Source organism: Cupressus sempervirens, chromosome 4 (genome assembly GCF_028749045.1).
Source record: "Cupressus sempervirens isolate cs-2001-9-10 chromosome 4, ASM2874904v1, whole genome shotgun sequence".
NCBI classification, from domain to species: Eukaryota; Viridiplantae; Streptophyta; class Pinopsida; order Cupressales; family Cupressaceae; genus Cupressus; species Cupressus sempervirens.
This window is the reverse complement of record NC_143121.1, coordinates 463,240,173-463,255,372: the sequence shown is the minus strand read 5'-3', so window position 1 is coordinate 463,255,372 and position 15,200 is coordinate 463,240,173. Positions and strand designations below refer to the sequence as shown.

Below are 15,200 nucleotides of genomic sequence, written 5' to 3'. Positions count from 1 at the left end.
ATATAAATTTTGGTTTTGCCTATAGTTGGGCGATCAACCAATGCACATGTGATATGCTTAAATTCTTTCTAGTTTTTTGATTAGCTAAAATGTTTTACTATTATCTACTATTTTAGAGGAATAAAGTGAATGACTTGATGATGTGTTAATTTTACTTGTGAGTCTAAGGTTACATCTCCTTAAACAATGACCACTTGAGGCAACGCAATTCTCTTGTAGTTAGTTTCATTTAATTAAGAAATAGTTAGAATTTTTATTTTCTTCCATTAAATAACTATTATACTTATACTTCTTAAGTGATATAATTTAGTAATGAAGTTATTAGTTAGAATTAGAGATTAATTGTAATACATTCACTACTCATCTCTACTTTTAGCCACTATTATGTTGACATACTTCATATTTTAGCATTGTTTTGTCTTAGTCAACTATCGAACTTCATTTTCTTCATGTAATTGATAGGTGGTTTAGAGAGTTCTTGGCTGCACATATAGTACCAACATCATCCAAGAATATATGTCCTTGGTTGATAATTAAATGAGCATCTCTAGTTCAATGGGTAAGTGTAGGACTTTAAATCACATTAAGCACGTGTACTAATATCTTTTTTTTTTTTTGGGAAGTATTATGATCAATGAGATTACATAAATATCATATTTTAACAATTCATGGTTCTATGCTACAATATCTCTAGGTTAGATTGTGTAGAACTTTTTGAATCAATATTTTGTATCACACTTCATGCTATATCATCATTGATATTACATCTCTTTAGGGTGTCTTGTTTGAATAGTTTAGATATCATTATTCTTGTTCATGTCTATGTCTTTGTACTTTGAGTACAAATCTATCAGGTCAATTTTTTTAGGATGTTCATTCATTGATTTAGATTTTTTATGTCTTCTCTTTTATATTTGCAAGCATGTCTTCTAGCCTTCTTGTAAGTATTAATTCTGAAAGTAGTTATAATAATAATTATATTCATTTACTTTCAAGTCTTAGGAGATAGTATTTATTCTTAAAATAGTTATAATAACTACTATCAAATCTCTAGGCATGCAATGCGATTCATAACCTCACAAGTAGCTTACAATTTCCCTTCATTGACATTTCAGTGGAGTTAATAACTAACATCTGAGTACTAGGAACACTATCATTCCTTTGATCATTGATTTTTATAGTCATTATAAACTTCTTTGAAAGGGCCAGTTAATGCTAAAGTAAACTTTGTTGTTAACTTGTGCAAAATTAATAACCGCTACAAATTGTTTGAAATGATTTTGATGATTAACCTTCATTTCTCATCAACACTTTTATGTTTAAATTAATGTCTTAGTCAACATTTTTATTAGACTCCAAAATCAATATTGAAGTGTTTGTGTGATTAATAACTCAAAAATAACCATTTATTGCTCTTATTTCTCCCTTTTCATTAATATTTAGATTGGGGTCATCAATTCTTTGAAATTGTGGACAAGTTAACTTTTTAAAAAGAATTGGGCATGTGAATTTTATTATTACATTCTCATTACAACTTTTTATGCTGAAGAAAATGATTATTCACAAGGATTAATGATTTCAAATATAATTTTTATGGTTTCAAATGTACAAGCCATTTATCCCAACATCATGATTTTGTAATCTAGTTTCTTCAAATTTTACTTAACAATTTCAGCTTCTTCCTTAAGAATGACCCAAGTCCCAAAGTATGATCATCATCTTGCCAAACCCATATCTTTGAGAGAAAATTTAAGCTATTGATTACATAATTTTTCAAATTATATTGTATCTCCATTTCCTTTTCTCAACTCCACTACAAATAACAAAGGTGTCACCTCGAAAATCTTTGCAAAAGATACCAAGTTACCTTTTCTTCCATTCTTATTTCCTTGCATCTTGATTATGCAATCTATTTGAAAAGTTTAGTTGCTTCCTCAAGATTGTTGCATATACTAGAAAATGATTGAGTAGATGTAAAGTGCTTCTCACTTTTTGCTATGTTTATCTCTTCAAGTAGGTGTAATAGATGAAGCCATGAGAAAAATAAATGACATCAAATACATTTTAAGCTTGATAACCTCTTTATGTGGGTGTTATAAGGGGATGAATTTGACTCATCTTGAAGCTCTCTTTGTCAAAAATTTTGCTAATAAGGTCATATCCTCTATCTCAAAATGTAAAGGCTTGCATTGTATTTTGAATAATGGAACTTCCATCAACTAGGGAATAGTGAGTCAAGTTTTAGGATGGGGATCTAATAACATGTTCATTATCCTTCTAATATTGTATATATGAAAATAAGATGTAAATTTAATTTATCAATTGTATATCTTATTGTACATGACCATTAGATTGAGATCTTGAAAAGGTAGACAACTAGCCATCAAAACAAACAAAATAGCCCCTCATGACCATACATCTACCTTGACATCATCATAGCCTTTTCTTGTAATTATCTCTTGTGAAAAATATGTAGGAGTACCAAAAGTTGTATTTAATAGACCATCGTGCTTGAGTTGTTGAGTTATGTTGAGCTGCCATTTTGCATTATGCTTAATGACAGGAATCCTTTCAAATTCCTCTCTTGAAAAGATAATCTGGAATCAACTCCAAGGTTTCGAGCGATCTTGTGACCTACTAAAATCCACTTAGTTGAAGATAAATGTATTGTTCACAAAGAGGCCTTTGTTAGTTTGAACCAATTTCAAATAAGATGATCGGTCTATTTACTATTTCAAAATTAACCACAAAAAGAGATTTTTTTTGGTATTTTCTACTTTTAAATGAATGCAATATAACAATGCAACTATATGAATTCTTAATTTAACCAAGGGTTAGAAAAGAAAATAACAAAGATAAGTTAATGAGAGATGAAAGTAAATAACATGAAAGGGAAATTCCTAATGGACATAAACCATGGTAACAACACATTGGAGAGTTAAATTGTTGAAAAGATTGGGTAGGAAACCAATGAAAATAGGAGAAGCACTTCGTAAAATCCACTGATGCAATTGTTGATGGGAATTTAGTAAAATTGAAAGATGTTTCACTTCTTATCAAATCACAAGGCCATGGAAAGTGCACTCATGTGAGACAAGAAGCTATGTAGAAGCAATAGGTTGATCTCTTCTCCAACTCAATACATTAGTGAAATTGATCAACACATAGAAAACACTAGAACTAAAATATCACATAATCAAATCAATAAAACAAAACCATTGGATCCATTATTATCATGAACAAGAATACTTAAAAATAACACACTTTGACAAGAATAACTACACTCAAAATGAGAGCACCAATAGCATATATTATTTCATCAAAATAACAGCTTAGAATACATGTTACATTCTTCAATTTATAAGAAATTGTCTCCTCAATTTGTGTTGAGAGTGAGAGATCTCTTCATACAAATATATGCTTAAAACTAATAAAAAAATCTAATTATGTATAAACTGACTCTCTAAATAGTGTTAAAGTAGGACTCCACCCTTGTTTATATTATTTAATGGGTGCATGAGCCTTTACATGTCTCAAAACAAAGAAAGAAGTAGTAGATAAGAAGAACAAAGATGTAAGAGGATTTGGGAGTCACTGGCAGCTTTAAAAATGGAAGCTTGGGCTTCTCTTAACATTTTAAAGGAGCTAAACTATTGTTAGAATGCATTTATTGTGCATAGAAAACTCTAAATTTAGAATTGGCAATTAACTACTGACTTCTTCAAATTTTTGGTGCACCTTTGGAATAGCGCACCTGCAGGGAATTTGTGTAAGGTGCCCAGTTCACCAAAAAATCAAAATTCTCTATTTTGAAAATGGTTTCTAGGTTTTTCTTAGACGAGGTCTGGAAACACTCTTGTGTACTTATTTTTCCTTTTTTAATGATTTAACCCTCTTTATAGCCAAAATTTTTTATAGACTTGAACTCCTTCCACTTCTTCTATCTCAAATCTCAAGGCACTTGTGTTGAATCTTATCATTAATAGTTTCATAAGATGAGGAACTTGTTCTAGTTCATGTGTCCAACCTCTGTACCTTTGATCTATAGTGTAAATTAATGAATCAAAATTTATGTGTAACTCCTTTGAAGGTGAAGGTTACTAGCTTAAGTGAGATCTTTATTGCTACTAATAAAGAAGATGCTATGATAATCTATGCACTTGCATGTTATAAGCTACACCTTCATGTTATGCACATATCTTCATGCATTGTGAAGTCTATTCCTTGATTTTTTTGTTCTCTCCTACTTCCTAATTCTTCTTGGTGAGAGACTGGGTGATCTAGATTATCCAAAATGATCAAATGTTTGAAAAAATTTCATATTTTTTTTAACAAACTTTTTCTAGGCATTTTTAATTGGTTTTTTGGAGGTCTTCTGCTCAAAATTTCAAGTTGAAAATTTCATTGGTTCCTAAAACTAGGTAGCCTAAGTCTCAATGTTTTAGGGATTAAAATTAGATTTTTAGTTCTTTCCAATGGTGTAAATGATTTTGAATCTTGAGCTCTAGGTCAAAAGTTATAACCCCAAAAAGTTAAGGATGCCTTTTTATCTGCACAAAGATGCAAACATTAGTCTGAAGAGTTGAAAATCTAACCCAAAACACTAAAATAGTGGAAAACTAGTTCAATCCACCCCAATAGCCCTAGAATGAAAAAAAGTGCACCTTTCACACCTTCACAGGTGCACAGGGTGCACTCAAATGGTTCCACAATAATCATTTTAGCATAGTTGTGCAGTTGCACACCTACATAAGTTGGTGAGGTGAACATGTGTGAAGCAAGTGTGAAGGGGGGAAACTTGTTCCAATGTTTTTATGTGCACAAAGGATGTGCACATGTGCACCTTGATGGGGTGTGAATGTGTGCACCCTTATATATGCCTTTATTGTTTTTAAGAGAAAGGTGCACATGTACATACCTTGGGGAGGTGTGCACATGCACACCTTTCCTTGGGTTTTTTCATTTTGGACCCAACACAAAGCCTTTGGAGGTTCACACCTATGCATGTGTATAGTTGTGCATCTCTAAAGGAAGATAAGTGCACACTCATGCATTCAATGCACCTATGCATCTTGGATAGGTGCACATGTGCGCTAGTACATGAGGGTGCATTTATGCACTAAAACACTTAAAATCTTCCAATTTTTCTTATTTTTGACAGCCTATGTTTGTCTAGTTAGAGACTAGGACTTGATCCAAACTCAAGAAGAGTTCCAAATTGACCCAAGCCTAGGACTAGGTGTTTGGGAGACTAAAAAATATTAGGGGGTCCCCATTTCTAGGAGAAATGGGGCATGCATTGTGAAATCACAGCAAGTCATTGAACTTAATCCAAAGTCTAAGATATTTAGATTGGTACTATGATCTAGACTCAACTTTTTTAGTTTCAAATCTCTGTAATAAGCTCCTATGCTATCAAAAAAGTCCACCATATCGTAAGTTGTTGGAAGTATTTCCTTGCTACATTCTCCTTTATCTTTCCTTTGCCAACTTTATTGAAGACTTTTCCTATAATGTATTCCATATCAAAATAGATTTTGGTATATCTTTCCATGAATTCAAATAGTTGTACGATGTTGGGATGCTTGACCAGTCTAATCTTAATGTATGACTTTTCATTTTTCTTGTAAGTACATTTAAAAGAGTTGTTTACATGACTAGTAGATGATAAAATGAATAGTGATAATGTTGTTGTCAAATTCATGAGTTATGGAAGACTATGAGTAGAAAGAAATGGAGAAGGAAAACCAAATAATGAGAAAAATAATGATTTTCCTAGTTACAAAATGAAGTGACAGTGTAAACAAAACTGAAAACGGTGATAAGTCACTATTGTAGGACAATAGTATCACATGAAGTTCAAAGCTAAATGAGAAAATGATTTAAAATAATGGAATTTAAGTGATTCAAAAGAATCCCTGTTACACTAAGAGAAGTCAAAAAATAATGGAAAATATGTTTTGTTCAATACATTAACAATAATGAATGCATATGATAAAACACAAACTATCTTCTTAGATCTGACAAGAATTTACCTATCATAACTCATGCTACTGCTATTTTTTCTAAAATAATGGAATAAATGATTTCACATTTCATAATATATTTCTTGTTTTTTGACTTATCCTTGGTGAAATCTAGCTTGCAAAGTTGCTACTAGTTCTTACATTGAGTGTTTTTGAATCCTTCTTTCCGACTGATGAACCATATCTATTTTGCAACTCACTTAGATTTTCTTTTACAGAAGCCTACCCTCCAAGATTAATAGAATTGAATTTGGGTCTTGCAAAGCTTTCTTCTTTAACAAATTTGTTTTTTTTTTTGTTTTTTGTGGAGTTGGTGATGATCCTTTTAAAGAAACTTCTAGTTGGAGGACTAGCTATGGGTGAATTATGTTTTGCTGAGTCTATCATAATTTCTTGGTACTAAGAATGTTTTTCTTAGTCAATGAGCTAAATATTTTTTGAGTTTTATTCATTGTATCATGATAATCCATATTATCCTCCTCAATTAGGCTTTCCTCCTCAATAGGAAAATATCTAGTCTGCTCTTGAACTTGCTTTGCAAACAAGTTGGAGTCTATCCAAGGAATTTGTTATAGTTCTATTAAATAACATTCCACCTACAAGGGTAAATGAATCTAAATGCTCAATCTCTTATGGATATTCTATCCACCAACATTTGATGGATTTTTCGAAGTGATCACTAGAGTCTAAGAAAGATAAACCCATTACACATTTGATGGTGTGTAATTTCTACACTTCAACATTTTATTTACTAGAGTGAATGAGTGAAGAGCATTATGAAAATCTGTAGCTTCCTTATCCCTATTCACAAGGTTATCCATTTTTTGACACTCTATAGGCTTTCCTAGTATTGTGTAAGTCTTCCCCATTTTGAATCCCTGTGATATTTCTATTTCATGTAGGGATGATAATCTTGTGCTTGGAAAAGGATTGTCATGACTAGTTGAATCAACAACATTTCTTATTGAGGAAAACCTATGGCAAGACTCTATCGATTTCAACCTCACACGAACAATCTTCTCCCAAACTAGACTATAGTCCAAATTGATTGGAAGGCTTATTATTAACTACAATTGACTCACTTAAACCATGCTGACCCAATTCTACAATGAAATTTCTTTTTATTGAAGTTTTCCTTTCAATGTCACATTTCTCCATGTCACCTATTCCCTTCTAGAAAGAGAACTCTAAGACATAACTCCATGTGAGATAGAGCTTTAAGCCTCTTTGACAATAGAAACAACCTAGGCATTACAAGTAACATTTAAAAATTAATAATTTGACTAGTTATCACAATTACGATGACCTATTTCGATAGCTAGCTATCACTTGTACAATACAACTATAGCAATTACGATGGATAGTCTTGACGAATGAACATCGCCTCCACAACTCAACTATTGCATCAATGTCATAATTATGATGGTGGATTTGGAGGCTTAAGATTTCATAATTATGATGATGTACTATCACAATTATAACATCATGAACATGAATTCTTGTCCCTTCCTTCTTCCAAGTTATGTCAATTTTATTCATCGCTATTATGATGGATGCCCTCACCATCGCAATTTGTGACAAAAAAATTCTGACACCCATCTAACAAGAGCCAATTTATGATTTTGTCACTTGAGCAAGAGGTACAAGCATCACAATAATGATGGCATGTCTTCACAATTTGGGTCCAAATGTAGTAGTGGTAGTGCTAAACCTAAAAAATGAACAATTTTAGTAGAAAAACTTCTTAACTAACCTAAAAAGTCTATGAAATACTATTTGGTAATATTAATTAGTGGTGTTTATAAGTTCTTTAGATTAGGCCACTCTTTAGGTAGGATCAAGGAGTGATAAGGTCTAGATGATCTTTTGGTGTAAATCCTCTAACTAGGTCACATTAACAATGTGTATGTAAACCTTTAACAAGGTTGACTCCTAGCAAAGCTCACTTTAGAAGATTGAAATTATTTGAGTTGTTGGTCTTAGGTGGTTTTTACCTTTGTAGGGTTTCCATAATAAAAATATTGGTGTCAAATTAGTGATTATTGTTATGTTGCAAGTTAATTTTCATGGTATTTACTTTTTATTGCGTCTCAAAAACAACTAGGTAACAATAAATTTATAATATTGATATTTAGTAAAGTAATGGACAATGAATTAATAATTTGGATTTGATAATTATTAAATGTTGATGATGAAGTTGAAAAAGACCACTGAGTGATTTCTATTGAAGTTTATGAAGATTAATTAGTACTAAAGTGTTTGAAGGGACCATAGGATAATTGGAGGTAACTGATTCACCCCCCACCCCTCAATTATCTAATAATTGTATTGATATGTTTATGGATTTAGGGACCAAGGAAAGAAAGATTGTACACACACTGAGGTTGAAGAATTAAAAATTAAAAAAAGAAAAAAAAGAAACAATAATAGAGTAGACAGAAGGACAAAGGGCCACAAGGAACACATTCCAAGGACAAACTAGAAAAGAATTAGACACTAAAAATGAGCACGAACTGAATAAAGTGTTGAATTTTTTAATATATTAATATGTGATAATATCATATATAAGAACATATAATATATGATATAACTAAAAGTGTACACTAAATATATATGTATGTATGTATGTATGTATGTATAATCTAAACATTTAATATATATGTGTGTGTATGTTTTTAATACTATGTGTGAGTGTGTGTGTGTGTGTGTGTGTATATATAAACAAACATGTATATATCATCTTTGTCCATTTCATATCTTGTGCTTATATATATATATATATATATATATATATATATATGATATATTCTATTATATTCTTGATATCTTTTGTCAATATATAATTTAGTGTACACTTTTAGTTATATCATATATTATATGTTCTTATATATGATATTATCACATATTAATATATTAAAAAAATTCAACACTTTATTCAGTTTGTGCTCATTTTTAGTGTCTAATTCTTTTTTGGTTTGTCCTTGGAATGTGTTCCTTGTGGCCTCTTTTCCTTTTGTCTACTCTATTATTGTTTCTTTTTTTTATTCTTTTTATTTTTTATTCTTCAACCTTAGTGTGTATACAATCTTTCAAGCCTAACCAAGGCAATAAAGATTGTACACACACTAAGGTTGAAGAATAACAAATAAAAAATTAAAAAAAAAGATACAATAATAGAGTAGACAGAAGGAAAAGGGGCCACAAGGAACACATTCCAAGGACAAATTGAAAAAGAATTAGACACTAAAAATGAGCACCAACTGAATAAAGTGTTGGATTTTTTAAATTATTAATATGTGATAATATCATATATAAGAACATATAATATATGATATAACTAAAAGTGTACACTAAATTATATATTGACAAAAGATATCAAGAATATAATAGAATATATCATATATATATAAGCACAAGATATGAAATGGACAAAGATGATATATACATGTTTGTTTATATATATATATATATATATATATATATATGTATGTATGTATGTATATATGTATGTATGTATAATCTAAACATTTAATATATATGTGTGTGTATGTTGTTAATACTATGTGTGAGTGTGTGTATTTATATTGTGTATGAGCATATATATGTGTGTGTGTACACACACACACACACACACACACACACACACACACAAACACACACATGTATGTATAAATAAATAAATAAATAAATGTATACATACATATATATAATATATATATACATACATGTATATATATGTGTGTGCGCATGTACATAACTCTATATATTAATATACATACAATATAAGTGTGTGTTTAATATGTAGTGTGAACAAAATTAAGAAAACAAGATGAGGCAAAGAAAAAAGGAGGAAATGAAAAGATTGAAAAAAAAAAAGAAAGAAATCAAAAAAACAAAAAAAACTTGAACACTAGAAGAACACCCAAGCCCAAGCCAACCAAAAGTTGGTGTGTGAGAAGTGCACCCGTAGGAGCTAGAGGGATTACTAAGCATCAAACTGAACCTATACACCTAGAAATACCAATCCAATACAATCAAGAAGAGCCACAACAAACAAAAGAACCAAAAAGAAAAGAAGAATCACAAAGGGAAAAAAACCACCAACAAGGTGGAAGGCGAGGTGTGAGCCAACCAAAGCACAAAGGAATAAGAACAAAGAGAGAACATGAAACTCAATTGGTGGAGGGGGAGCAATCAAGTAGGAAGGAGAGGGGGGAGAAAGAGGAAGGTCACCTTTTGTAATGTTGGTCTCTATCTTACAAGGCCAACATTGGCTTCCAAGAGGGGTTAAGGATCCAACAATCATTACAATTAAGGTTGATGGGGTGGTTGTAAATCTTGACAGCTTCTTTGAGTTTCCTTTTGAAGTATTTTTCCTCATTGGGAAGGACCCATGTATCTTCCAAGAAAATGTGATGCTTGGTCGAGAAGGAGTGCTCAACTAAGGCTGATTTGCACACTCTATTGTGTCTAATGTTGAAAATGTGCTCTTTGATTTGAGTGTGGAATGAGCGATCCATTTCACCAATATAAGGTGTGCCATAGGAGAAAACCACTTTGTAGACCCCTAAGTTAAAAAAAGCATCTCTAGAGTCCTTGATGGATGGAACATGGTCTCTAAGCTCAGAGAGGGGTTTGAAGGCTATGCACAAACCTTTCTTGGTCAAGATCTTGGAGATTTTTTGGGAAAGACCTTCCACAAAGGGAGAGAGACATTCAACACAAGAGTGGGTAGAGAAGGTTTGGGAATCGAGAGAGAATGGTGGAAGGACTTGGCTTGGTTAAGAGCCCTAGATATTTGTCTAGGAGAATATCTATTAAGCCTAAAGACTTGGCAAAGGGGGTCGAGCTCAAGGCTTCAATAATCATTATCACAAATTCTATAGGCTCTCAATGCAAGGGTCTTAAGAATGCCCAAATTTTGGCTTGGATGGTGGTGGAAGGAGGAGTGTATGTACAAGTCTATGTGAGTTTCCTTTCTAAACACATGGTTATGTTGGAAATTTGATTGAAAAGCTCATTGTTGAAGATCAAAGAAGGAGATTGTTGCAAAGAAGGAAGATTGTTGTTAAAAGAATGTTTTCAATCATTATTTTGTCATTGATGTCAAACCTACTATTTGTAGGAATGATATTTGCTTATAAGATCCAAGTACTATCACTTAGTTGATTGATGAAGAGGATTTGATCAACAAGATGTAACAACAACACCTAAAGGAAAGGTTGAGTTATAATGTTGTAATGAAGTGCAAAGATTAGTTAAGATGATGATTAAATGATGTATTGATAACATACCCAAAGATACAGATGTTGGTCACACTTAGAAACATTGAAGGAACAAGGTTGACTGCAAAGCTTAAACTAAGATCATTAGCGGGTATTGAGCAAGTTAGTTGAAGCTGAGAAAATTCTCAGTTGGAGCTGAGTAACAAGAAATTCCAATGTGTTCCAAGTGATCTTCAGGTGACAAGCATCAGGAAAAACATAGTTGATGTCGAGTAACACAGTATGTGCTGAGCACCAATATTTCAATAGTGTCGAGTTGTTGCATTATTTCAAATAACAAAGATTTCCCAAATCTAAGCTGACAAAGTGGTTACCTTGAATTTTTTGAACTAGTTGGAAGGTAAGGATGATGAACTGGTGGCACAAAATTCTATGTTAACCATTTTTAGGAAAATTCAAGAGGATTATTCAAGAACTTTCTAGAGGAAACAAAATATGCGTTAGATGCAATGAATCCTACCTAATCCATACGAATTGAAATTAAAGGATGGAAGAATCAAGCAGGAAAAGAACTCCAAGAATTATATTTAAGGAGTCATAGACCAAGAAGTAAATATTGTTGATGTTGCTACTGCTAAAGAGCCAAATTGCGAAGTGGTTAGAAGGGTGTCAAGGAGAAGACATCTAGAAGAAGGAAGAGCATAGAGGCTCTACTTCTATAAGTGGTCATGAAGAGATGATTGCACTGGTACATTGAGCATGGAGACTCAAGAAGACTAAGCTTGAAAGTAGGGGCAAGCTATTAGAGTTGCAGTGATTGAAGGCTAGGCAATGGTATGAGTTGAGAGGTGATCTAAGATCTACAAGTTAAGTTATATTCTGCAATCAGGTCAAAATCCCTAATTGTTAATCTTTAGCAATTATATCAATTAGGATAGAAGGAAAATCCTATGGACTTAGGTTGGCCTAATAGCCATTTGTAAATCCTTTAATAGGGTGGCATTCCAAGTGAATGTTCTAAAGTCCTCTAACTAGGCCCACTTCTAACAAGGTGGTTAAATCCTCTAACAAGGTCACATTTAATAGTGTGTTGTAAGCCTTTAATAGGGTAGGCCTTTCACAGGGCATCACTTTAGAAGAGTGAGAATTGAGTAGCATGTTACTGGTGGTTTTTCCCAAATTGGGTTTTCACATAAATCACTGTGTTATGTGTTGAACTTTTATGTATTATGCTTGCATGTTGATTTACAGTAACTTGTTGATGAGAAAAGTTAATGCTTGGATGAATGAATGATTGAATGGGCTCACTATACTTAGTGAAAAGTTTGAATAGGAAATTTGGACCTTGAATAACTGATTCACCCCCTCCCCCCCTCCCCTCCCCCACTCCCTAGTTATTCTAAAGAATTTATAATAGATGACAAAGGGAGTTGTCAAGTTTTTTGATGAGAAGAACATCAAGGAGAGGCAATCAATTTTCCAACTCTAGCTCCTTGGTAAAGGAAATACAAGGCACTAAGTTATCAATGTGTTTTTGGAACTCCTCTAATCTATCAAGCCCATAAGGCTAACACATATTAGTATCATCAACATATTGTTGGAATATTCAAATGGGAAGAGTACTTCTGAGAATGGGGGGGGGGGGTGTGAATTAGAAGTACCACACTTTAACCTTTTCAAGCCCTTTAAAACAAATAACTAAAAATAAACTATATGCATGTAAACATATTAAATGAACATAAAATAAACATATGCATCAACACACAAAACACTAAATTTGGTAACCCAGAAACCCTCTAGGAATAAGAAGGTAAAATTGGGGAGGGGATGATACCCACAAAATCACTGCAACAATAATTGTTTGACCACTTTTGATGGTATGCCCTATTAAAGGCTTTACAGTGTGTCAATAATGACCTGGTTAAAGGATTTATAAAAACTTTACATGAAGTGCCACCCTGTTAAAGGATTTAGCCACCTCTTCAAAATAGCTATTAAGCTAACCTATCATCATAGGGTTTTCACTATCTAATACAATTGCTAGAGAGTATTAGAAATATTTATCTTGATTTCTTACAAACTTTAATTACTAAATTCAAGCACTTGATCTACTCATTTTTGATGTGATCCCTTATTTGATCTGATATCTATTTGTATCTCTTGTACTATTATGATTAAGTGGAAGTGTAATTGCTTCTCAATTCACTAAGTTTGTAATGCCCCTGCTGTTTGCCCTATTTTGCAAATTTTTGCTCATCTACTTAGCAACTTCCTTAACTTCTCTTTGGAAACTTAAAATCATGGGGTCTAAGCCTTCTTATAAAGACTTCATAGATTTAGAGTTAGGTACAAATCTATGATCCATATTGAATCTTGAATTCTCGCTCATTCCTTGCATTTTTCTCATTGGTTGCATGCCTTCTCCATTTTTCTGATTGGTTGCATGCTAATTGCATAGGAAGTATAAAAGATTCATTCTTATCCTTGTTATCCTTAAAAATCCTCCTATGTTAGCTCTAAAAATGATGTACATCTAAGTTTATGAAGGCACAAAATCATATGCTGATTTTGTGTTACTCGACACATACTGGACTACTAGTGCTCGACACATATGCTATCCTACTTTGCTCAACACCTATTGCATTCTATCTTGCTCGGCACATGTATGACCCTAGCTTTGTTGGCATATGAAATGTTCCAATTTTCTTAGCATCAACTATGACTTGACACCTATATATCACTCAACACCTGTTGGAATTTTGGCTCATCACATATTGTAGCTCGACATGCATAGTGTATTCGACTCTTATATGAAAAGTGGTTAAGTGTGTTAACACTCAATTGTCAAAACCAAACTAAGGCCAAAAATCTCCCCCTTTTGCATGAGTGTCAAAAACACTTAACTAAAAATTACTATTCTAACCTTATGAGTACCCTACCCAATCTACTCTACATATGTACAAAATTTCAAAATTTGTTCAAAATACCTTAAAAATTATTATAACTCCCCTTGAGCTGATTGTGCCATTCCATTCTTGCAACCAAAATTCTTGTGTTGATGTACCTAATATTACTTGCCTTTGCCCTGTTCCTATTATTTTCTCCCTCAAAACATTATTTCTCCCCCATACTATTTACACATTAAGTCTTATCTCCCCCTTAGTCATATCTTCCTTATTATTATCTCTCCCCCTCTCCTTGTATTATTTCTCCCCCTTTTTGACACTTATGTCAAAGGGTTCTAAGGAGTAATACCATATTTAGCCAAAAATGTGTTGTTTACCTCCATTATCATTTTCAGGGCTACATCCCAATTCTCCAAAGCAATGTCTAGTGACTTGTGCTGGATGGTAGTCTCTCCAGCAAGATGTACAAGTCCATCTAATGTAGAAAGATTAGTATCTTTCTTTAAGATAGTTTTAACATAGACTTGTTCTTTGTGGAGGACCTCCAAATGTGGGGTTATGGAGGATTGAATCTACATTAATTTGGCCTTTATATTAGCCTCTTCACTTGTTAGTGCAACTAACTCTCTTTGAGTGTGAAGCGATTGGGAAAAATGCTTCTCGCTTTGAGCTAGATCCCTTGGCAATTACATGCTCGAAATCTTCAAATTTCTCTCCAAGCTCATTATCCTTTGGCTTGTCTCTTGTGTTAAGTTGGAAAAACTAGACAACTTTTTATATAGTGAGAAAATATTCTCAAGTGCAATTTGGACTTTTTCAATTTTCTTAGCCAATTCTACCTGTTCAAGTGCTATACCACTAGATATTTTATCATTTTCCTTCCCTTGAAACTTCCTTCTAGACCATTTCATAAGTTTAACATTTGTGTCCTAGTCTTCACTAGTCATCTAGTCAACTAAATCAGATAATTGTTCCATTATGGGCTTTGACTCATCTAGTGACTGCAAGCTGAAGGCATCCATAAAGATGTCCTTAATTTCATG

General features: G+C 32.6%; 1 pseudogene; it reads right to left on the bottom strand.

Annotated features, from left to right (window-relative positions):
- Nucleotides 1-1,651: 1,651 nt before the first annotated feature.
- LOC149561987 (CBL-interacting protein kinase 2-like) overlaps nt 1,652-15,200 on the bottom strand; it is a 28,721-nt pseudogene continuing 15,172 nt past the window's right edge.